Source organism: Gorilla gorilla, chromosome 1 (assembly GCF_029281585.2).
Source record: "Gorilla gorilla gorilla isolate KB3781 chromosome 1, NHGRI_mGorGor1-v2.1_pri, whole genome shotgun sequence".
NCBI lineage: Eukaryota > Metazoa > Chordata > Mammalia > Primates > Hominidae > Gorilla > Gorilla gorilla.
The window spans coordinates 232914322-232939465 of NC_073224.2; the positions used below are offsets into that span (position 1 = coordinate 232914322).

Sequence of the window (25144 nt, forward strand, 5' to 3'; positions counted from 1 at the left end):
GGGAGGGGGCCGGGGCCCGAGGACCCGGGGAGGGCCAGGGCGGGGCGGAGGACGGTGGGCGGGGACGGTGGCGGCGGCTCCGGCTTTGGGGAGGGGGTGCGGCGCTGGACCGCCTTAGCTGGAGTGCAGGCCTCCGCCCACCCTTTGGGTCTAACCTCCGCGTTCCAAAGTTCCAGCTCCAGCCCTGCGCACTTGGGGACTTCTGCGTGAGGGTCTCTCGCCCCGGCCACAAATCCCGAGCCGCACCTCTTAATCGAGGCTCAGGCGTCCCGAGCGGATCCCGCTTTCTTTTTTCCCTGTGCTGTTTGCAGTCCCACGGCCTCGCACAGAGAAAGTGCCTGACCCCAAGACCTGTGATGAGACCGCCTATTTTGTTTTTGTTATATACTAATAGATATAGATGTATAGATACAGTCAATTATCTGTAAAATCGGCCATGTCTCTGCCATCTGGGTAAAAAGGTGTCTCGAAATTGGGGGCGGAGTCTCTTTTCTGACCCTACCCAAACGCACACAGAAACAACCCCAACATTTGCAGAGCCCTTAAGCCTGTACACCCAATGAGGAATCGCTGGTTAGAGGCCGCGTGAAGGACACCCTGACCAAGCTGGGTCCTGCCCATGCCGGTAGATTATCCATGGCTTCCCTTGGGGGCTGCCACCCACTGTAAACCTGAGCAAGTTCATCTCCTGTTCCGAAGCCTGCCCTGGCAAAGCCCCAGTACATGTTCCAATCCTGCTCTAGTTCAGTATTCCCACTGCACCTGTCTACCCCTCGCCTGCCCCCCGGGTCACCACGCAGGACCCCTTGCACGCTCCCCCCCCCCCCCACCTTTGCTATGCAACTCCTCCCCTTTATCTGCTAGGGAGACTCCTATGCATTCATCAAGGTCCAGCTCAAATCTGGCCACCCTCAGTGGCTTTTCCTGACGCCCTCAGCAGAACCAAACCTCCAGCTTTGTTATGTGTTGGTGTTGCAGTACACAGTGAGTGAGTTCTGTTTGTTTTCCAGGGCGGCAATGAAAGGGTAGTCATCAGGGACACATAGGCTCGGGAAACCAACCCCCTGGGTTCAGAGTGGGCTCGTTGCTAGCTGTGTGCCCCACTGTCTGTGCCTCCATATCTATGGTGCGGGAGTTAAAGGAATCAGTAGGTGGAAGGTGCATGCACCAGTGCCTGGCACTGATGTACATTCAATCAAAGTTAGCTACCGTTGCCAGCTTTGCCAAAACGGGGTACTTGGGGGCGAGGAGGAGTGGCTGGAGGCTGGGGTTGGGGTGGCTTCTGGGTTTCTGGTGCTGTTTTAATCTCGACCTGGGCACTGGTTTTAGTTTGTGAAAAATCATTCAGTTGCATACTTAGAATATGTGCACTTTTTCATATGTCCATCATACATTAATAAAAAGTGTTTCTAGAAGTTAGTTGTTTTTCACTAAGAGCAAGACAGCCCTCATCTCCTTGAGAACAAGAACAAAGCCTGACTTATCCCAGCAGCTTGCACAGTGCTGGCGGGGCACACTGTAAGTGCTCAGCTGATGGTTGTTGAATTGCTCTGAATGGATTGTGAGCAAGAGACCAGCAGGGGTGGAGGCTGACAGGAGAGACAGCGCCTGCCTCTGTACTCTAAAGTGCCAGGGAACTCTTGGTGATTTGGATCCAGTTCAGGCACCTGAAGCCCAGTTAAAGAGAAGGAATCTTCAGTGTTTTCTCTCTCAGGTGGGGAAGTTCTTTTTCCTGTTGTTGTTGTTGTTTGTTTGTTTGTTTGTTTTGGCAGACACAAGTTTCAGCCCTGGCATCCCAGCTGTCTGAAGGAGGGGCCTCAGGGGTACCCATGACCCCTCACCATTCCTCCAGCAGCCCCACCTCTGCCGAGCAGGTGGGACAGGTGGGGTCATGGCTGCAGCAGCCCAGGAGGCACTGGCTGAGCCCTGCTGAGTGGGTTGGGCTCAGGAGCCTGGGGTGACGTTTCTGCATGGGGAATGTCCTGGTACTGTTTCTCGGCTGGGCTCGTTCTTCTTCTGGAGTGCCTGCCACTCACTGCACCACAGGAGCAGGAGGCTTCCTTGGGTCCCTTTCTTGGAAAGTCAGGCAGAGCTAGGGTGGGATGAGCTGGGTGCTCCTGAGGCGAGCCCCGAGCGCTGCCAGCGCCCTAGAACTGAATCTCCACGGGTGGTTCCTTGTGGTATTCACGTTCTTTCTTCCAAGTTAGAAAATGAGAGAATAAGGCACGCGCATGATTCAAGCATACTGTTACACTGGGTTTTTATGGGGCTTTGAGCATACCTGGGTTGTTTTGTAAAATAGAGAAAAAGAATACTCAGTTATGAGTCCATTGGCAGTACCCAGGTTAAGTGCAATTTTTGTCCTTTAAAACAGATACAGCCGGGCACGGTGGCTCACACCTGTAATCCCAGTACTTTTAGGAGGCTGAGGCAGGAGGATCACTGGAACCCAAGAGTTCGAGACCAGCCTGGGCAACATGGTGAGACCTCCTGTCTACAATTTTTTTTTTTTAAATTAGCGGGGTGTGGTGGTGTGTGTCTGTAGTCCTAGCTATTTGGGAGGCTGAGGCAAGAGGATTGCTTGAACCCAGGAGGTTGAGGCTGCAGTAAGCCATGATCACACCACTGCATTCCAGCCTGGGCAACAGAGCAAGACCCTGTCTCAAAAAGGGGGAGAAAAAAAGCAGATACAGGGAGTTGATATATCAGCCCTAACCCTGCTGAGGGTCTCAGGATGAACCCAGGGGGTGGATCCTGTTGCAGAGGAGGAAGAAGGGAATTTCAGTCTGTTGGATGCCTGTTATCTGCCTGCTGTTGTGCCAGGCACTCACATACACTGCTGCTAATTCTCCTGCAAGCAGGATATCCCATAGAGGGTAAGACGAAAGCTTCAAAAAGTCAGATAACTTGCTCAAAGCCACACAGCTGGAAAGCAGTGGATCTGGGTTTCACTTCAGAGCCTGTGTTCATTCTGCCCTATTCCAAGCACCTAAAAACTCTTACCATTAAGTAGATATCATTTGTTTAACAGAACAGTCTGGAAATTTCTACAAAGGATTTTTTTTTTTTTTTTGAGACAGGATCTCACTCTGTTGCCCAGGCTGGAGAGCAATGGCATGATCTTGGCTCGATGCAGCCTCGATCTCTACAAAGGAATTTTACTACAATGATTAAAGTTCGAGATGCACAACAGAAAGTCCACATCAACTGATTTCATTACACCTGTTACATTTCAATACACTCCAGGGAAATGGTAGTCGTTAATATTATATACCAAATATCTCTGGTTGCTATCCCTGGGGGTGCTTTGCACTGGCCTGAACCCTTTGAAGTTAGATGTGACCATGTGACTTTCTTGAGCCAATGAAACATGAATAAATCTGATGTGTATTATTACAGATAGAAGCTTTAAGAGCCAGTGACCTGCCCACCACATTCTTTCCCCCGGCCCTGGCAATTGTGCAAGCTTGTTTATAGGAAAAGGTAGCCTCTGCCAGCTGGGGCCCCTGTGTGACCATGATGAGTAGGGCCCTCCCTAGCAATTGTAGTTGGACTTGTAGCATGAATGAGAAATCCAGTCCTGAGATTGAATTGGTTGTTACTGCAGTATAATCTAACCTCTCCTGTCTGATAAGAAATCAGATGTTTCTGTATATATCAACTTCCAGTAAAAGAAAAAATCATAAGATTCTGCTCAAACTAAGTGACAATTTAAAAATAAGAGCAAGATGCATATTCAGTATATCTTTAAGGCTTGAAGAAATAGAAAATATTTTAAAAAGCCACAGGTAAAGCTGACAAGGCAATTCAATGGGGAAAGAATTGTCTTTAACAAATGGGGCTAGGACAATGGGCTATCCACATGAAAAAGAATGAAGTTGAACCCCTGCCTCACACCATATATAAAATGTAACTCAAAGTGGATCAAAGACCTACATATAAGAGGTAAAGCTACAAAACTCTTGGAAAAAAAATACGGCAGTAAACCTTCATGACCTTGGATTTGGCGATAGTTTCTTAAATATATCAAAAGCACAAGCAACCAAAGGAAAAAATAAATAAATTGAACATTATCAAAATTGAAAACCTCTTTGCTTCAGAAGGCAACATCAAGAAGTAAAAAGACATTTCACTAAAAGGGAGAAAATATTTGCAAATCTCATATTTCATAAGGGACTTGTATCTCAAATATAAGGAGAACTCTTACAGCTCAAAAATAAAAAGCAAAGAACCCAGTTTTTAAAATGGGCAAAGTATCTGAATAGACATTTCTCCAAAGAAGATCAATAATAAGGGCAATAATCAATAATGCTCAACATTTGATTTGAGGAAATCAAAGTCACTGAGGAAATGCAAATCAAAACCACAATGAGATACCACTTCACACCCACTAAGTGACTATTATAATCACAAAGAAAGACAATAACAAGCGTTGGCAAGGATGTGGAGAAATTTGAACTTTTGTACACTGGTGGTGGAAATGTAAAATGGCACAGCTACTTAGGAAAACAGTCTGGCAGTTCTTCAAAAGGTTAATTATAAAGTTATGATGTGACCCAGCCATTCCATTCCTAGGTATATATCCAAGAGAATGAAAAGAGATGTCCATACATATGGACATTTAGTTAGCAATAAAAATAATGAAGTACTGATACATGCTGCAACATGGGTGAACCTTAAAAACATCATGCTAAGTGCAAGAAGCCAGCCACAAGTCCATACATTGTATTACATCATTTATAGAAAATGTCCAGATTAGGAAAGTTTATGGTGACAGGAAATAGATCAATAATTGCCTAGGGAGGGTGGTGGGGGGGAGCTGAGGAGGAATGGGGAATGACCCTGGTTCATGGGCACCAGGATGTTTCTTGGGGGATGAAAATGTTCTAAAATTAGTTTGTGGTGATGACTGCACAACCCTGTGAAAACACTCAGAAACTTTGTACTTCAAATAGGTAAATTGTATGGTATGTTAATTATATCTCAATAAAGCTGTAACACACACACATAGACAAAGGAGAACAGAAAGAGAATGAAGAAGTATAGAATAGAAATAAATGGATTTAACTTGAGAAAAGAAGACTGACCGACGGAAAAAGCTAGGCCCAGGTCAGGAGAGTCTGATGGCCGATCCTCCCAGTGAGTTGGTCTGGGCCAATGTGGGGTACAGTGGCAGAAGGGGAATCTGAATAGACAGGCCCTGTCCCATGACTACTCAGTGAGGAGATGAGACTGGCACAGGGGAGGCCCTGAGTCACACGATGGTGATGCCCAGGGAAGAAGATGTCAGAAGACAGGCAGTTTCTCACAGTGCTTCTGAAGGTCATGAAAAAGCCAGGGGTGAGTCTGTAAAGTCCCTGCTGGCCATGATGATGTCCCTGACAGCTGGGGATCCTGGCGAGAACAGCATTCAGAACTTGGGATTTTCCTTGCAGATCACAATGGTTGGCTGACACAGGGGAAAGGGGGAGCTTTGCAGAGAGCTTCAAACATCTCCAGCTGAGCTGCACCTGTCAGGGCCCCTGAGCCATCCAGGAAGAAGGAGGCACTGAGGTGGGGAATGGGGTCCTGGCCTGGGGTCAGCAGCCTGGGCTCTGGTTCCAGTTCCGTACCCCCCCTTGCCCCCCAGAACTACCTGTATGGCAAGCTCCTTTCCCTTCCTGTGCCTCAGTTTCCTCCTCTGTAAAATCAGTTTAGACTACACTGCAAGGTTGTCCAGCCCGCAGCCAGTGGGCTGCATGCCAGCGAGGACAGCTTTGAATGTGGCCCAACACAAATTCGTAAACCTTCTTAAAACATTATGAAATTTTTGTGTGTGTGATTTTTTTAACCTAATCAGCTATCGTTAGCCTTAGTGTACTTTATGTGTGACCCAAGACAATTCTGCTGCTGCTGCTGTGGCCCAGGGAAGACAAAAGATTGGACACCCTGGACTAGAGTCTCAACATAATTCTTTAAAAATCCTGTTTAATCCAAATCCGTTGTTGCTGCTGAAGGGACAGGTCTAAGGCCATGTTGGTGGGGGGGGGGGGGGTTGGTCACAGTGCGTGGCCAGCATGACCTGACAGAGCAGGTGCCCCTATGCTTCAGCTGCAGGGACTCTGGGCTTAAAATCATCAGTCCCATGAGTGCAGTTGCATGTGTGAGCTTGGCCAACCCACGGCATCAAGAGAACGTACCCATTCTCATCATTTTGAGCCATTCAGCTTTGGGTTGGCTTGTTATACGGCCAGAGATAATGGTCCTGACAGTGATGTGGATAGTGGGGAGAAAAAGTGTTTGCTACCAGGATATGCCATGACTGGCATCATCCTGGGAAGGTGCCAGCTATAATATGGAGGGAGGAAGAGATGCATTAGCCATCAGCCCAAAAACTGGCAGGTTTCTCCTAATGGACATAATGCAGAAAAGAATCCAAGGAAGCGGAGTGAAACCACCTTCAACTCATTCTCCCTGCTGGCTGACACAGGCCCATCCATTCTGCCAGCAACTTCTACCAGGCCCCCACTATTACACACATGTTGGATGATAAAATACACAGCTATTCTCCCCATTAAAGTGGGGGAAATGCAGAGACATCTCTGCTGTGAAGGGGAGCAGGATACTAAAAAGCGGATTGTCCCAAATCAATTCAGGTGGTGGGAAGGCATGGTGAAAAAGTGCCCACTGGGCTGCAATGTCAGATGGCCCTGAGTTCGAATCCCCAGCGGTGTGACACAGGACAAGTCACTTGACTCCTCTAAGATTTAGGCTCCTCGTCAATAGAATGGGGATGGAAAGATCTGGAATACGACTGGGATGAAATTGGATAATAAACTTAAGTAGATAGCCCAGGGCCTGGTGGGTGCTCAGTGAGGGCTCAGGGGATAGAACCCGGAAATCACCATCACTTTGGGTCCTCCTGTCCTCAGGATGTGCTCCAGATCTTTCAGGGTGGCAGATGCCTTCCTGCCACTTTCCTCCCTATGCTGTTCGAATGAGCTTGCCTTTCCCGCGTGCACAGCAGCTGTGTGAGGGAGCTGGCCAGGGTGCCCTAGGCAGATTGAGTAACTCCACACAGGTACAAGAGAGGTGCTCCAATGGAATCTTATTCTGTAGCCATTCAGGAGTAGCTGGAGTGAGAAGACCCAGGCCCAGACCTCTTAGCATGCACTGGTTTAACTCACAGGTCCCACCCAGCCCAGCCTGCACCAGCAAAGCAATACAGGCTGTTTCTTCTAAGCAAGAATTCCCACATGTCCATGCATTTCTCCACCGGGCTAAGGGCTCACAGATCCTCCCGTGCAGAGTGTATGGGCTGCCACGGCCTTCTCTACGGCTCCCTGTGCAGGGTCCAACCCTTCTCAAGCTCCTGAAGAGGTGCTCAGGAGACCCCAGTCTTCAGGTCTGAGACAGCATCAGAGGTCGTGTGGGGCTACAGTCAACTTTTCCATGAGGCAGAAAGACCCCGCTGAGCCTTCAAAGAGGATGCCGTGTACCCTACAGCCCAGTAGAGTCACAATGGTAAATGGGCATTTTAATCAGAAAAGTACTCTCAAAAAATGCACTAAATCAAGCTGTCATGGTGTGGCTTTCTTATAAAGCATATAACATTTATTTGAAAAAAAAAAAAAAAACTGGCTGGGCACTGTGGCTCACGCCTGTAATCCCAGCACTTTGGGAGGCTGAGGAGGGTGGATCACGAGGTCAGGTGCTCGAGACCAGCCTGGCCAATATAGGGAAACCCTGTCTCTACTAAAAATACAAAAAAGTAGCCAGGTGTGGTGGTGGTGCCTGTAGTCCCAGCTACTTGGGAGGCTGAGGCAGGAGAATTGCTTGAACCTGGGAGGTGGAGGTTGCAATGAGCCGAGATTGCACCACTGTACTCTGGCCTGGGTGACAGTGTGAGACTCCGTATCAAAAAACAAAACAAAACAGCAACAACAACAACAAAAACTTAGAGATCTAATTAAAGAGAAACAAGTGTGCTCTCGTAGGCAACAGTGGAGTCAAAAGACTGTGACATTTATGAGAAAGCCATTTTGACATCACCATCCTCACAGCCACTGTCAGGTACCCGTGAAAATGAGAGCTGGAAAGTTGTCCTTTTAGGGAAGCAACTAGCTACTCCCTAAGAATAATAAGTACCAAGGTCATGAAGAGAGGAGCTGTGCTGTTACCAACAGGAGACAGAGCAATCACAAAGGAAGGCCCAATTCTGTGCAAGTGCATTTTAAATGACAGCCGTCTCCTGCACCAGGGGAGGCAGAGCTGACATATTTAGTTCAGGGAGCATTTGCAGATACCTTTGGTGCTAAATGACATTACTTAGAAAAAGAAAAAAGTGGCCAGGGAAAAGCACAGACATGACACACACTCGCATGCCCCCACCCCCTGCTGATCTCTCTTTGGCACCCTGGGTCACTTTTTCACTGTGGCCCCTCATGGTGCAGCCACAGTCCCATGCAGGCCAGCACCTCACTGGCTCTGGAACCAACGAAGTGGAGGCTGTCCCCTGCTTGGCTCTGCTGCCCCCCCAGGGCCTAAGAAGCACCTTTGTCCAAAGTGAAATACCATGGATCGTGCTCTGTCTCCAGAGTGGGAACAAGAAACGCAGCCCCACCCAATGATCCTCCTGGGTCTAATCTCACTTTCAAGTGACTTGGAATAATGCCAGGGCGTTTCACCAAATATAAAAATGAGCACCCACTCACTCTGTTACTGGGAATGAAAAAATGAGAACGCCAGGGGAGGAATGATGTCTTTGAGTGCAACTGGGGGCCTTGGAGCTTCAGGCTCCCTGCCGCGCCCTCTTCTCTCTGCTCAGAGCTTGCTCTTGCCTGCTGCTTTCCAGGGGAGGGGTGTAAAGACTCATGATGAATGCGTCAGTCATTTCCAAGTTCCAGAGTGCTGGGGGCTTCCAGGGCATCAGGCCCCACCTCGTGGGGGCTGTGTCTGCAGCATTTCTGGGCTGGCTCCAAAGCACCTCTGTGCAGGCCCTGTGCAGAGCTATCTACCAGTTTCTCCTGGCTTTAGCTCTCCTGGGTGACCCAGAGCAGACCTTCTGATGTCATAATAAACATCATGGAGCTTATAAAATTAGAGCAATGATGCATTTTTTATGCCTCAGGAATTACACTGAATTGTTAATGTCTTGGAAAATGGCTGAATGCTGCATTCGTAGCTTTCCTTTCCCTTAAGGGTGAATTATTGAGCAGGAATGCTCTCTCCCCAGGTCCCCGCCCTGGCTCAGAGATCCCTGTCTGCACCCAGCTGGGCACTAATTGCAAGGTCCGATCCGTTCCCATCAGTGTTGAGGAGAGGAAGAGAGGTCTTGTTGGAGAAGAGCAGCCATCGAGGAGGGGACAGTGGCGCTAGGGCTTCCTTCAGCCTCCCAGCCCCCAGCACGGGAGAGGGAGACAGCAGAGAGGGCCGGAGGGAGGGAGCTGGTGGCTTAAAATGGAGCCGTTCACAACCCCGCACAGCAAATGGAGCCACTGGGAGGACACTTGACCGAGAGGAGAGCATTGCTCGAGCCAGGGGTGCCGTCTGCAGGACGGAGACAGGAGGCAGTGTTGTTTCCAGGGCATCGTGGACCATGGCACAGGTGAGCAATTTAAAAAGGTGATTGGAATCATATGTTAGAATAATCACCTTAGCAGTCAAAGGCTCCTGGAATTTGTCATTTAATTTCATATTTTAGGTGGACTGATCTGTAATTTAGTTAATTTCACATCTCCATCTAGGAAAACTGGAGCTCTGCACAATATTTTCTGCAGACGACAAAGTATTCACCCAAACTATTTCTCATAGTAAAATGTGCTCTTTGTCCCCAGAGAACTGCTGAATACTACATAAGATCTGTGTAGGAGCCATGCTTTAACAACAACAACAAACACCTCAGACACACAACAACCCTTTCCTCCCTCAATAAAGATACTGAAAAGAATCTGGTCTCTGGGGTGAGGAGTAGGGGAAGCAGGTGCAAGCAGGTGGGTGCAGAGGAGTGGGAAGATGGCATTTTGTGTAGGAAAGAATTTAACCTTGCCCAAAGAGAGATCTGGCTTTTGTCCTCACCTTCTGGGAGGTGAACTCTTAAGCCCTTGGAATATCATGCCTGATTGGAGTTTGTTTGCCTGGGATCCTTGTGTCACAGAATGGTCTAACCATATGATTTAGGGTAGATGCTGGCCACACTGGATAGGTTTAGGGTAGGGGTTAGCTGTGCCAGAAAGACCAACAATGTGACTTAGGGTGGGGGCTTTGGGTCACGTGGTATCAGCTGACTCTGGAGGAGCTGGAGAGGGAGGGCAGTCACCTGTGTGATGGAGCCACAATAAAAACTCTGAACACTGGGGCTATGGTGAGCTGCCCTGGTTGGCAGTACTTCATGGGTACTGTCACACATCAATGCCAGGAAAGTCATGCTTTTCATGACTCCACAGGGAAGAGGACAGTGGAAGCTCCATGTCTGGTACCTTCCTGGACTATGCCCTATGCCCTTCCTCCCTTGGCTGATTTCAATCTGTATCCTTTTGATGTAATACTGTGCAACTGTGAGTATGAGAGCTTTTGATGAGTTCTGCGTCCTTCTAGTGAATGATCAAACCTGAGGGTGGTCTAGGGTACCCCTTGCAGTTGGTGCAGCAATAAAGGTGGTCTTATGTGGATGGTGCTCCCTTTAACTTGACAGGTGGCTAACTGATATGGTTGGCTGTGTCCCCACCCAAATCTCATCTTGAATTTCCATGTGTTGTGGGAGGGACCCAGTCGATGATAATTGAATCATGGAGGCAAGTCTTTCCTGTGTTGTTCTCACGATAGTGAATACATCTCACGAGATCTGATGGTTTTAAAAACAGGAGTTGCCCTGTAAGAGCTCTTTCTCCCTTTGCCTGCTACCATCCACGTAAGATGTGACTTGCTCCTCCTTGCCTTCCACCATGATTGTGAAACTTCCCCAGCCACGTGGAACTGTAAGTCCAATTAAACCCCTTTCTTTTGTAAATTGCTCAGTTTTGGCTATGTCTTTATCAGCGGTGTGAAAACAGACTGGTACATTAACACTTGCACATTCTTTCTATATATGAAGGGCACTCCTATGAGCACACATTACAGTTTTGATAGAGAATTAGCCACTGTCAAGTGTGTTCCCTCCAGACGGAGGCACAGAGGGGTTCCCCTGGCTTCTCACACCTCCCGGACACTCAAGCACTCATCACATTAATTGTGTTGTCCCGTGTGCCCCCTGCCCTGGGCTGTGAGTTCCTGGGGAGCGGGGGGATGCCTGGTTGATGGGTAAAGCCCTTGGTTCTAGCAGGTACTGCTGAATGACAGATGGGTGGACGGGTTGCCAGCTATCAATGCTGTTTCTTCCATATAGTTTATGACCCAGTTTGGGGGTGAGGTGCCTGTGAATGACAACCTGAGGCTGGGTGCTGGGAGGCTCCAACAGGGCCATGATGTGAAGCACCAGGCCTGGGGCCTGGCTGGTGATCATCACTGTCACTGTCACACCAGTGTGTTTTGAAGCAGCAGGATTCCTGTGGATAGGGAGGTTTTCATGGCCCCGACTCACCTACTCACTCATTCATTCATTCATTCATTCATTCTTTCTTTCTTTCTTTCTTTCCTTCACCAGGCTAATGTGGGACTGGGTCAGGGGCATTACAGAGGGTCAGAAGAGGCTCTCCTCCAGGGTCCATGCACCACAACCTACCATGTAGTGACTTGCCAAGGACCGGCCTGAGAAACCCCCTCCCTCTCTGAGGCCTAGAGAGAGGGCTGAGCAGCTCCAGGAAGAAAAGTGCTTTTTCCTTTCTCTTCCAGCTTCAGTGAGCTGAAGGGAGGATTTCTCACCAGGTGGCCCTTTAAAAGCTCTGAAGGCAGCCTCAGGGCAGGTTCAATAAAGAGGTAGCTGAGGGTCAAGCTTCTGCACTTTGGTCTTGGGTCATTTGCCTGGAGCTTGTTCAGTGACAGGGAGACCCAAAGGGAGGTGACGCTGCCTGGTTAGTCCTGGACACCCTACCCAGCCTGGTTCTGATGTCAGAGAGGATATCCAGGTGGCTGGATCCTAAAGCTGCAGTCAGCCCTGAGGACAATGGCCCTGAAGATACCACTAGGCCATCTGTCCCTCCCTCCCTCCTTCCTTCCCTTCCTCCCTCCCTTCCTTCCCTCCCTTGAAGAAACCTGCATTGAGACCCTACTGTGTCCCTGGACCCCTACACTGGGGCACAATGATAATTAAGAGAGAAGTTCTTGGCCTTGGGACTCAGCAATATTGTCATGCTTATCAATTTCCTCCACACCCACAGATGTGCTTTATTCAGTGTCACCTCCACGCAGACATTTCAGACTTCTCTTTCTCTCTCTCTCTCGCTCTCTTGTCTATTTGCTCTCTCAGCTCTGGGGGCTACACCCACCTGCCATTGACTTTTCACACAGATGTCCCAAAAGCCCGTTAAACTCAGCTCAACTCCTGACTGGTCCTCCTTCAAGGTGAATGACATGGAGCCTCCCTAGTGAATCTACCCGCAAGACCTCCTGATGCCATCTCCTCGGTGGCTCTCACACTGTCCCTGTGCCCCCAGAACTGCCAAGTTACCATCATCTCTAGCCAGGATGATTTCCTGGTCTCCCCTCACCCTCTCTGAGCCTCCTTCAATCTGTTCTCCATGTGGCTGCCATGTGTGCTTCTTCAGAAGCCAACTTGGTCACGTCCCTGCCTCTCGAACCCTCAGTGGCTTTCCTCTCCTTGGGGATAAAGCCTGGCACACACAGCCCTGGCTCTGAGGGTCCCTCCAGCCCCTGTGGCCTGATTCACTGCCTGCCCCTCTGCCTCACTGGCTTCATGGCTCCCTCCCACCACAGAGTTTCTGCGCATGCCATTCCTGTGGCCTGGAATGTTTGCCTTCTCTCTTCATGGAGTTAACTTGTGCTCATCCTTCAGCTCTTGGTTTGGGGGTCATTTCTTCAAGAAATCCCTCCCAGACCTCCCCGAGAAGTCACCATCCTCCATCATAAGGTCCCCAAATGCTTGTTTGTGCGAAGACAGGTGGTCAGTTCGGATGTTTCCTCCCCTGGACGGGAAGCTCGTTGACTGCAGGTCCTCATCTGATCCATTTCTTCTGATCCTCATCACGTGACGCAGTGCCTGGCACCTAACGGGTACTCCACTGACGGTTGTAGTGAATAACCGGGAAGCAAGGACAGGCTCTAGCCCTGGGAGGCAGCTCCAAAGTAGTGCAGGTGCAAAAGGAAGAGGCTCCAGAAGCCTCGCATGGCATAGAGGTCAAGAGCGGATGATGGGGTCGCACTGCTGTGTGTGACTCTCTCTGCGCCACCCACTCACTGTTGTCTGAGCATCCCCATCTGTGGAACAGGGGCCTCATGGGTTGCCGGGAAGTCTCAGTGAGTCACTACACGTGGGTACACATCAGTACTTCATGGCCAGGTCCTGGCAGGTGGTGTGTGTGCAGATGTCAGCTGCTGTCCCTCCTGGTGGCAACTCTGTGCCAGAAGGTGTTTTGCTGAAAGAAACAATCCCGGTGGCTCAGAAGTCTGCCATGTGTCTCAAGACCAATCGATGCAGCTTGGTGCCACTGAAGTGATGCAGGATGTCACCAGCTCTTCTCAAGACCACCAAATGGGGTGTGGGGCTGGGGTAGAGTTCCTTGCCCACATGCCAGCACATCTCAGGATTTGGTATGACAGGAGACACTCCGAGGCCTCCACTGGGTACCTCCCGATCTGCTGATGCCAGAACTGGTCCTTCTGCATGAGGGCCAGGGAGCAGAGGGCTAGAGCCAGGTCACTGCTCCCTCTCTCCTGCCAGTGTGAATGCCGGGAGAGTGTCAGCTCACTCCGTGGGGACACCGGAGGCAAACCTTGACCTCGCCAAAGAAACCACAACCCACCACACAGAAGCCGCCCAGGGCTCCCAGCCGGCTCTTTCTTCTTATTTTGAGATGGAGTTTCACTCTTGTTGCCTAGGCTGGAGTGCAGTGGCGCAATCTTGACTCACCGCAACCTCTGCTTCCCGGGTTCAAGTGATTCTCCTGTCTCAGCCTCCTGAGTAGCTGGGATTACAGGCGCCTGCCACCACACCTGGCTAATTTTTTGTATTTCTAGTAGAGACGGGGTTTCACCATGTTGGTCAGGCTGGTCTTGAACTCCTGATCTCAGGTGATACGCCCAACTTGGCCCCCCAAAGTGCTGGGATTACAGGTGTGAGCCACTGTGTCCACTAGCCGGCTCATTTCTTATCTGCCTTTGTGTCCTAGCTTCTGGGGCATGGGTGAATTTGGCCGCGGGATGGAGAAGGGGAGGCAGACAGAGGGAGGAGAGCATGCAGAAGGAGTCAGGAGGTGACTTCCATCCCAATTCAGCGATGGCTTGGGGCCAGCAGCTGCTCTTCCTGGGGCCTGGGTTCCTTCCAGAAGAATGAGGAGATTGGACTATGGGACAAGTTCCAACTCCTGAACAACCTCCGTTTGTTTTTGGTGTATCAACTGTTTTCCCTCTGCCACTGATTTTTCTTTTTTTTTTTTTGAGATGGTCTCGCTCTGTCACTCAGGCTAGAGTGCAATGGCACAATCTCAACTCACTGCAGCCTCAACCTCCAGGGCTCAAGCGATCCTCCTGCCTCAGCCTCCCGAGTAGCTGGGACCACAGGTGCCACCTGTGCCACCACACCTGGCTAATTTTTGTATTTTTTGTCAAGACGGTTTCATCATGTTGCCCAGGCAGGTCTTGAACTCCTGACCTCAAGCAATCCTCCTGCCTCAGCTTCCAAAAGTGCTGGGATTACAGGTGTGAGCCACCGCGCCTGGCTTGCCACTGATATTTTTTTTTTTGAGAAGGAGTTTCACTTTTGTCATCCAGGTTGGAGTGCAATGGCATGGTCTTGGCTCACTGCAACCTCTGCCTCCTGGGTTCAAGCGATTCTCCTGCCTCAGCCTCCCGAGTAGCTGGGACCACAGGTGCCACCTGTGCCACCACACCTGGTTAATTTTTGTATTTTTGGTAGAGAGGGGGTTTCACCATTTTGGCCAGGCTGGTCTTGAACTCCTGACCTTATGTGATCCACCCACCTTGGCCTCCCAAAGTGTTGGGATTACAGGCGTGAGCCACCGCACCCGGCCTGATTTTTTAAAAAGTCTCCTGTTATTCATGAAGTATGGTCCATATGACACATACCTGCCTCTCACTATTTTTCCCCTAACAAAGGACTCTGATTTCACAACAGGTGCAAAGTCTCAGCAGATTACTGCCGGGGAGGGAGCCAGTCTTCAGCCTATCAAAGACTATTTTGAATGTCCTGGTGTCACAGATGTGGGGGACAAGGTTGCTGGGCTGCTCAGAAGGGTCAGAGATATGTGTATTTTTAGGAGCTTCTGAAAGGACAGGGCTTTGTCCTTGGCCCCAGTTAGAGGCTGAGCATTGGACTGGATGGGAAGGGTGTCCTCTCACCTTGCTCAGAACGACTAGGAACTCGCATCCCTTCAGAGGCTGCACTAGGCCCCAACCAGCACTTGTGTCTTCTCTTCTCCATGGTGGGTGTCCTGGGTCTCAGGACCACTTCTCCCGGCAGCTGCATACACAGACTGGCACCTCCCTTGGTTTCCAGGGAGATGGATTCTGGGAGCCCAATCCCAGGAAAGGCTAAGGATGTCAGCCCATCGCTGGCCTGGACCAGCCAGATTCCCTGACCGGTCTCTCTGTGGTCCCAGCTTTGCCAAGAGGCCTTTCTTCAAGGCTGTGCTTTTAGTGGAGGAGCTGACCCACAACCAAATGCTGTCGTAGAATAATGGGAGTCCGGCTGGGCATGATGGCTCACGCCTGTAATCCCAGCACTTTGGGAGGCCGAGGCGGGTGGATCTCTTGAGGTCAGGAGCTCGAGACCAGCCTGGCCAACATGATGAAACTCTGTCTGTACTAAAAATACAAAAATTAGCTGGGTGTGGTGGTGCACACCTGTAATCCCAACTACTTGGGAGGCTGAGGCAGGAGAATCACCTGAACCCAGGAGGCAGAGGCTGCAGTAAGCTGAAATGGAGCCACTATACTCTAGCCTGAACGACAGAGCAAGACTCTGCCAAAAAAAAAAAAAAAAAAAAAAGGAATAATGAGAGTCCGATGTAATTGATTTAGGAGCTGGGGCGTAATTGCCTGAGCCGGCCTGCCAGGCAGGCTTCCGGTTAATCTGCACGATTCTTGCACCCAGCAACAACCAGCGGTCAGGGCCCTGGAGCTATCTCCACCAGGTCTGATACCAACACAGTGTTTGGGGATGAATCACAGTTTGTTCCTGCTTTGGGGCTCACCTGGAGCCCCTGCTCCCCAGCGGGGAGCCATGAAGAAGGAATCTGTCTCTGGGACTCAGAGCAGATGTGAGACATCTCCACGAGCCCAGGGACACAGAAGCTGCCCTCCTGGGGCCCACGGACATATCAAAAGGTTGGCAAGACCAACACCAGAGGTGCAAGATGGGAAAAGCAGGGGACGGGGCCTTTCCTTCTGCTGAACGAGCAGTGGATGGGTCAGTGGGAGGCACGTGATCTCCTGGGCCAGGCAAGAGTCCAGGGGGCTCCTGCCCTTTCTCATCTGGCCCCAGACTGCGGAAGGCTGTGACTCTGAGCTCAGAGACAGGTATGGTGCCGTGTCACCTGGATTTTCCAGCCACTTCTCTGAATTCTGCAAATCCGTGGAGCTCCCTCTTGCCTCAGGACCTTCCTACCCACCTCCCCCTGCTTGGAGGGCTCTTACCCAGCTCCCCACTTGGCATCTGACCTGCCTGACCACGTCCTTTTTTTTGAAACACCTTCATTTCTTAGCCTCCATGGGTCACATCCTGCTGGTTTCCCTCCGTCCCGCTGGCTGTCCTCCTCCCTCCTTGGCCAGCTCCTCCTCTGCTTGGTGTCCTCATACCAGGGGAGCCTGTGCTTGATCCTGCAGCCTCTCCTCTGCTTCATCTGTGCTGTTTCACGGAGTCTTCGTGCTCAGACCTAGGGCGCTAAACGCCATCTGCACGTGGAGGACTCCTAAACGTCATCTCCATTCTGGATCTCTCATTGGCCTCCAGACTTTCAGACCGCACTGTGAACCCCGCGTCTCTAATGAGGTTGTCAGCTGTAACGTGACCAAAACTGAACACTAGATTCCCCTATCCCCTTGGGTTTGCTGCTTCTTCAGACTTCTCCATCTCAGGAAATGGTTTGCTGTCCCTCCGGTGGTTGAAGCCCCAAATCTAGGCATTATTACTCATTGTCCTCTCTCGTTCTTCATATTCAAATCATCAGCAGAGCCCTTCACTTCACCTCCAAACAACCCCAAACCCACCCTGTCCTTCAGGAGTCATTGTTCCGGCCTTGTCAGAGCCACAATCGCCTCTTGCCCGAACAGACGCAAGAGCCCTAGAGTAGTCTCTGTGCCGGTGGAGACACAATTCATTCTCCACATGGCAGCTGCGGCGTTCTTGCAAACATACACCTGTGTGTGGCAACGCCCCTCCCGTGGCTCCCCACTGACCTCAGAATAAAAGCCCAGCCCCCTACTCTTGGTGATGCATCCCATGTGGCCTCTGCTGTACCCCCTGGCCCTCTCCCATCCCCGCAACCCCCTCCACCTCCCCTTCCTCTATTCTGACCGCAGCTCCCCCAACGTGCCAGGCTTGCCCTCTCCCTGGGGGCTTTGCTCCTGATTCCCTGTCCTGGAATATTCCCCCCACGGTCTTACTGTGGCTGGCCCCTGCCTGTCATTCATACTCCAGCTTGAATATCACCTTCTCATACAGGCCTCCTCTGACCTCCCCCGGCCTATAAAGCAGCTGCCCTGGTACCCTCTCCCAGACCATCCAGGGGAAGTTCCCTGCCCAGCAGGTATCAACATCTGACAGTTCCCTTTGCATCTTGTTTGTTGTCTTTCTCCCCCGCTAGAATAGAAACTACAGGAGAATAAGGATTCCCCAGAGCCCAGAACAGTGCCTGGCACCCAGCAGATGCCGAGTTCATATTGACCAGGTGATGGAAGACCAGGCAGCCCAGGTGGAAGGAGGTGGGAAGACTGGTTAGGACGTGCACAATTGATTAGTTTCGGCTGAATTAAGGTGGTGGCAGAGAGGATGGCGAGAAGTAAAGAATGTGAGAGAAATAAAGGAAAGAAACACGCTAGGCTAGTATTGGGATGTCGGGGAGGGAGTGAGCAAGGGGTGACTCCTGGGTTTTTGGGTGGGATTATCCACAGGGGTCAGGAATGTTATCAGAGAGGTAGGTTGGGGAAAAGAGAAAGAACGGCCATTTGTCCTGCCTGGGACCTACTGGCTTGCCCAAGAGAAACGTGGGTCAAGCTGCCCTGTAGGCCGTTAGATGGATGGCCTGGATCCAAGAAGAGAAACAGAGGGGCAGCCATCCCTGCACCCTAGTAGGTGGGAGAGAGAGCCCTGGCTGGGAAGAAGCCCTCAGGGAACGTGGGCAGGGAGAAGAGGGTAGTCAGGAGAGAGCCAGCCATGCGGACATGACAGAGAATTTTGGAAGGAGAAGCTTGGAGACTGAGGAGCAAGCAGGGGAGTGGGAGGGAGGGGCAGAATCGCACTGCCCAGAGCCAGAGGGCTTCGCCTGGGGAAGGGGCCATCAATGGGGACACAGGGGCTGGGAGTCCTCAAGTGGAATGAAGACAATCAGGCCGTGGGGTCCACAGGGATGTGCTGTGGTCTTGGCAGGAGCCAAGCTGGTCAGTGTGTTCATGGCAGGTGGCTGTGGGAGGCCGCCCTATCCTGCTGCCCCATGGCTGTCCCTGAGCATTCCAACAGGAGAGCATCCTGTGAGTGGCTCCTCCAAGCCAGGAACTGATCTTTCCCATATCTGCATCCTTCCCTAAATACGTATTGCTGTGTATATAGTAAATGCTCAATAAACACTGAACGGAACTGTACTTCCTGTGATGCTCCTTAAAACACACCACCTGTGATTACAGGCTGGTGCCTGTGAACTCCTCAAAACACACCACCTGTGACCGCAGGACGGTGCCTGCGAACTCCTCAAAACACGCCACCTGTGACCGCGGGACGGTGCCTGCGAACTCCTCAAAACACGCCACCTGTGACCGCGGGACGGTGCCGGCGAACTCCTCAAAACACGCCACCTGTGACTGCGGGACGGTGCCTGCAAACTCCTCAAAACACACCACCTGTGATTACAGGCTGGTGCCTGCGAACTCCTCAAAACGCACCACCTGTGACCGCGGGACGGTGCCTGCGAACTCCTCAAAACGCACCACCTGTGACCGCAGGACGGTGCCTGCGAACTCCTCAAAACACGCCACCTGTGACCGCGGGAAGGTGCCTGCGAACTCCTCAAAACACGCCACCTGTGACCGCGGGACGGTGCCTGCAAACTCCTCAAAACACGCCACCTGTGACCGCAGGACGGTGCCTGCGAACTCCTCAAAACACGCCACCTGTGACCGCGGGAAGGTGCCTGCAAACTCCTCAAAACACGCCACCTGTGACCGCAGGGCGGTGCCTGCGAACTCCTCAAAACACGCCACCTGTGACTGCGGGACGGTGCCTGCAAACTCCTCAAAACACACCACCTGTGATTACAGGCTGGTGCCTGCGAACTCCTCAAAACGCACCACCTGTGACCGCGGGACGGTGCCTGCGAACTCCTCAAAACGCACCACCTGTGACCGCAGGACGGTGCCTGCGAACTCCTCAAAACGCACCACCTGTGACCGCAGGACGGTGCCTGCGAACTCCTCAAAACGCACCACCTGTGACCGCAGGACGGTGCCTGCGAACTCCTCAAAACGCGCCACCTGTGACCGCGGGAAGGTGCCTGCAAACTCCTCAAAACACGCCACCTGTGACCGCAGGGCGGTGCCTGCGAACTCCTCAAAACACGCCACCTGTGACCGCGGGACGGTGCCTGCGAACTCCTCAAAACACGCCACCTGTGACCGCGGGAAGGTGCCTGCGAACTCCTCAAAACACGCCACCTGTGACCGCGGGACGGTGCCTGCGAACTCCTCAAAACACGCCACCTGTGACCGCGGGACGGTGCCTGCGAACTCATCAAAACACGCCACCTGTGACCGCGGGAAGGTGCCTGCGAACTCCTCAAAACACGCCACCTGTGACCGCGGGACGGTGCCTGCGAACTCCTCAAAACACGCCACCTGTGACCGCGGGAAGGTGCCTGCGAACTCCTCAAAACACGCCACCTGTGACCGCGGGAAGGTGCCTGCGAACTCCTCAAAACACGCCACCTGTGACCGCGGGAAGGTGCCTGCGAACTCCTCAAAACACGCCACCTGTGACCGCGGGACGGTGCCTGTGAACTCCCCGACACCGCGGAGTCCCCGGAGCCTAACCTGTGCGGCTTCTTCACTGCGCCTCTCACAACACCTAGGGCAGAACCCCGTGCACAACAAACCCTCAGGAGGCTTCTGGTGTTTTCTGGGGGTCAGTTTTGCCTTCAGTGAGGCCTGATGGCGGGGATCATGCCCAGGACCATGCCCTGGGGACTAAGCCTACAAGATATGGAGTCCTGCATTGAACAGTGTTCCTCAAATGCTCATGTCTACAGGGAACCTCAGAATGGGACTTGATTTGGAAATGGAGTCTTTGTAATTAGTAAATTACAAATGTAATTAGTAATTCATTAAGACGGGTTCACACCGGATGGGGTTGACCTTAATCCAATGACTGGTGTCCTTAAAAGAAAGTAGGGACACAGACACACGCAGAGGGAGGACAGTGCAGGCAGAGACTGGGGTTCTGTTGCCACAAGCCATGGATCCATAACGATGATCAGCAGCTGCAAGTGGCCAGAGAGGGTCCCCCCCTAGTGCCTTCAGTGGGGGCACGGCTCTCTGGGACCTTGAGCTCTGGCTTCCAGTCTCCACAGCTGTGAGAGCACATCTCTGTGTGAAGCCACCCAGTTGATGGGCATTTGTCTGGCAGTCACAGGAAAAGCTGGCTGATCTTGACCCCTGGAGGGTCTGAGCTGCCATAGTCATGCACACTCTGGAAGGAGCCACCTGGCCCACAGGTGGCAGGGAAGCCAATCCTGGGAGAGGAGCCTACATCTGCCCGAGTCCTGGGGCGTCCTCCACGGAGTCAACTTTGCTTCCTGCCCCAACGGCCAGGACAGGGTGGCAAAGGCTGCCCCTCGGCCTTTGCTGAGAGGCGAGCTTCCTCCTAAGGGCCATTTCTCCGCAGGGCACCATTTGCCACTGCTCCAAGGAGGCCGGGTGGGACCCAGCTCCAAGGTGACCCACTCCTTGCCACACAGAGGAGCTCTACACAGGTCTGCTTGGTGTGGCTCCAGCTGCAAATGGCAGGAAGTCACTGTCCCAGGAGGATCTGAGGACCAGGCCTCTTGGTCCTGGCTGAGGAGCACAGCTGGCTCCTTAGGAGCCTCAATGGCTAAGATGCTCCCCAAACTGGATGCTGATGCGACTCCCACCCACTGCGGTGCTGAGGAAAGCAGGCCTGGGGAGCACATGCACCCAAGCTGACAGACACCCACCGCAATGTGTAATGACGGAGGCCCCACAGACAGCGAGAGACGGGTTACGAGGAGGGCCCTGTGCTTTGGAGCATGGCACTGGCTGGGCTCGGAGAGGACGTGACTCCTGCCACTCAGCCTCAGGTCCCGAGTGCAAGACCGGCTCACGCCAGCTGCTTCTGCCACCTGTCACTGCTATGCACAGAAGTACCCAGGGGACCATGTGCTAACCAGCTTGTGCTGGCCCCAGTCCCCACTCCAGGTGGATGCCAGAAAGCTCTCGGTGGGGCGGGCGTCCTTTCTTCCTTTGGGTGACCCCTGGGTCAGTGCTTCTCCAGCTCCCCTAAAGAGCTCCTGGAGGTGGGAGAGGGAGGTGCGGGCTTCCAGTCTTTCACTATGGGTGTAATTCAAAGTAGCTCTTTGAAGTCAAGACCATTCACCCATGCTGTCTTATCTGAAAAATTCTTGTGAATTTTGTATTCTGCTCCACAATACAAACTGTATTGGTTTTAGTAAAGCAAAGGCATTTTACATTATTTAGCAAAGAAATAATTTTTGCTCCTCTGTCTTCCATCATCTGGGACAAGTGATGCCTTTGGAATGTATTCTCAGTGTACATTGTATGTTCTCTCTCTTTTTTTTTTTTTTGAGACAGAGTCTCGCTCTGTCACCCAGGCTGGAGGCTGGAGTGCAGTGGCACAATCTCAGCTTGCTGCAAGCTCCGCCTCCCGGGTTCAAGCCATTCTCCTGCCTCAGCCTCCCGAGTAGCTGGGACAACAGGCGCTCACCACCACGCCCGGCTAATTTTGTTTTTGTATTTTTAGTAGAGGCGGGGTTTCACCGTGTTAACCAGGATGGGCTCGATCTCCTGACCTTGTGATCCGCTTGCCTCGGCCTCCCAAAGTGCTGGGATTACAGGCGTGAGCCACCGCACCCAGCCAACTCTGTGTATGTTCTCTTACAGCATCCCATGTCATGCGATGTGTTCATGGGCCAGCTGAGGGTTGCTGGGAGGTGGGCTGGGTGGATCTGAGGGAGGGAGCCAGCCTAGGAGCGGCCGGCCCAGGCCCACTCAGCAGAAAGCCCTGGAGTGTTGCCATTAGAGGAAGAAGCACCCAGAGGCCTCCCAGGGACCAGTGTCCCAGCTAGAATGGCCTTTCCCACTGTCCCTGGAATGTACCCCTGGACTCTGGGACAGTGTGTGATCTCCCAGCTCTGGTGGGTGGAGGCTGGTACTAGAATCAGCCCACAAGGAAAGGCCAGCAGGACCACAGCCACATGCCAGGGACAGGCCCTCTCACACCTAAGGTGGCAGCTCTGAAGTGGGGGCAGAGCTAGGGGCTGCCCCAGAGACACATCTTCCATCTGTTAGCACAGAAAGCGTGGACGGATCAGAAGGCCAAACCGAGAGGCCTTTCCTTCTCTCCACTTGCTTAGACAGGAGCGAGGCTCTCAGTCTTCCCAGACACCTACCCCAGGGCCAGGCTGCCCGAGAAGTCACAGGATAACCCCGTCTGTCTCTGGCCAGCTGCAGGGGCAAGCTGTCTGGGCTCACCCACCTTACACTGAGGCTTGCCCAGGAAGCAGGCAACTGGATAATGAAGTTTGAGCTTTTAGTCCATGCTCCCCGCTCTGCCTGAGATGACAGGGTCCCCCCTCACCCCTGAGGCCAGAAGGGGGCCTGCCCAGGAGACCAGCCAAACCCAGGGGAGCTGCACACAGGTCTCACTCCAATCCTCTCACCCAGGCAGGAGGCTCAGTTGCCTGAGAAGCACTGAAAATAAAGTCTAAGTCTAAGCGGCTTAGTGGGGTTCCAAGAAGGGCCAGCAGGTGGGGGTGGGGACAGGGCACCCTAAATCTTCTCAACTTGGCCTTGGGGGAGAATCAGATGCTGTAAGACAAGAAAGAGGCACATAAAAGTTCTGCTCACCTTCTCTTCTAGGGACCCAGGTCACTTAAAGGTGTCCCAGTGTCCTTGGCCAGAAGAGGGCCCGCCCCACCCCCTCAGCTCCAGGGCTGCAGTGTTGAACCGCCTGGGTTTATTCTCTTTGTAAACACAGGCACAGGCGAGGCCAAATCTACACAGGCAGCATCCTCTTGAAGTTCAGCACGGCCCTGGCTGTTGTATCCGTAGGACCTATCACAGGTATAAGCGACATTTCCCAGAGATCCTCCCCAGTGGGTCTCCAGGGTAAACCCCATTGCCTACCTATCTCTAGCCTGGAAGAGGTCCCCCTTGCATCTCTGTATGAAGAGCTGGCCTGCTCAGACCTCCCTGGGGTCCTGTGCAAATGGCCTGGGGTCAGGTCAGGACAGAGGAAATTTGTTCTGAATCCGCACCTTTGTGGGTGGAGGAGAAATGGTGAAAACGGCAGTTCCCGAAGACCCTGGGTTAAAGGCAGCCGCTCATTCCCTCTCCTGCCACCCTTGATGCCCCCTCTTCCCGGGCTAACCCTGCTCAGGCTTCAGGTCTCACCAAGGGGGTCGCTTCCTCTGTGAAACCTTCCTTACCACTAGTTGGATTCAGCTTTTTGACAGTCCCTCCTGCACTCATTCACGTGTGCCTGCATTCATATCACAAATATGTACTGCAGCCCACCACGTGCCAGCCCTGGGCTAAGTGATGGGGGTCCAGCAGACAGGGCCTTTGACCCTGGAGCTCACAGTGGGGTGCAGGGGAAGGGAGGGGAAGACCCCTAGGTCTGGGGGAGGCGCTGCAGCTCCGGGATCCAGAAGGCTGCGATTCCTCCTCCCACCTTCCCCCATCTCCACGCCCGGTCTCTCCCAGGATGGCTGCGCCCCAGCTGAGATTTTGGGGACGTCGGGTCCCTGCCCCCCGGCCCCAACGTGGGGAAGATCGCCCTCCGCAGGGCGGGGCTGCGCAAACAAAAGCTACGCCAAGGGGACAAAGGCTGCGCCGCGGGGACAAAGACTTCGCCGCAGCAGCAGCTGCTGCTGCTGCTGCTGCGCGCGCGCGCGCGCGAGTTCTCTGCGCCCCGGGCCCACGCCCCCAACCCGGCCTTTAGCCAAGCAAACAAATTCATGTTTTAGATCAAATGAGGGCAGACAGTCTCTTCCCCGCCCTCAAACATTTTCCCCCGCGCATGGCAGAGGGGACAAAGGGCGCATCCCACATGCAGCAGAGGCCACCGAACGAGGGAGCCAGGGCTCGCCGCCCACCGAAGGCCTGCGGTCCCCGCCGCACGGTGCGGCGCACTCGGAGGCGGGTGGCCGGGCTCAGGCCTTCCTAGTCCCGCGGTCCTCGCAGTCCCTGCGGGCCCCCCCAGACCCCGCAGAGCGCGGCGCCGCCAGCAGTTCCGCGAAGGGCCCCGCATTGCGGCTGCGCGTCGGCGGGAGGGCGCGCGCGTGGGAGAGAGTGTGTGCACGCGCGCCGCCGGCAGCCGTGCCCCAGTTTGCTCCGCGCTGCAGTCCCCTGGCGCCCACCCCTTCCCCAGCCCTCCTCCTCTCCGCGGCGAACCCGTCTCCACGGCCCGGCCAGCGCGGAGGGAGAATCGGCCCAGCGCCCGCGGGGACGGGAGGGGCTGAGCCGAGAAGCTGCGGAGACCGAGGGGAGGGGCCGGGAGGGACAGGCGGGGAACGGAAGGCTCACCACCGCCTGGCCACTGCAGCATTGGCCCGGACGCAAAGTTCACGGC

At 53.0% G+C, this 25144-nt stretch overlaps 1 protein-coding gene and 1 long non-coding RNA gene across 15 annotated transcripts in view; one reads left to right on the forward strand and one right to left on the reverse strand.

Moving 5' to 3' along the window:
• CAMTA1 (calmodulin binding transcription activator 1) overlaps window positions 1-25144 on the reverse strand; it is a 986830-nt gene that overhangs the window by 65917 nt on the left and 895769 nt on the right. The window lies entirely within an intron of this gene.
• Window positions 1259-5857, forward strand: LOC129532731 (uncharacterized). The gene is made up of 3 exons (XR_008678617.2): window positions 1259-1874; window positions 2375-2480; window positions 3081-5857. It is a non-coding gene; the product is annotated as an uncharacterized lncRNA (long non-coding RNA).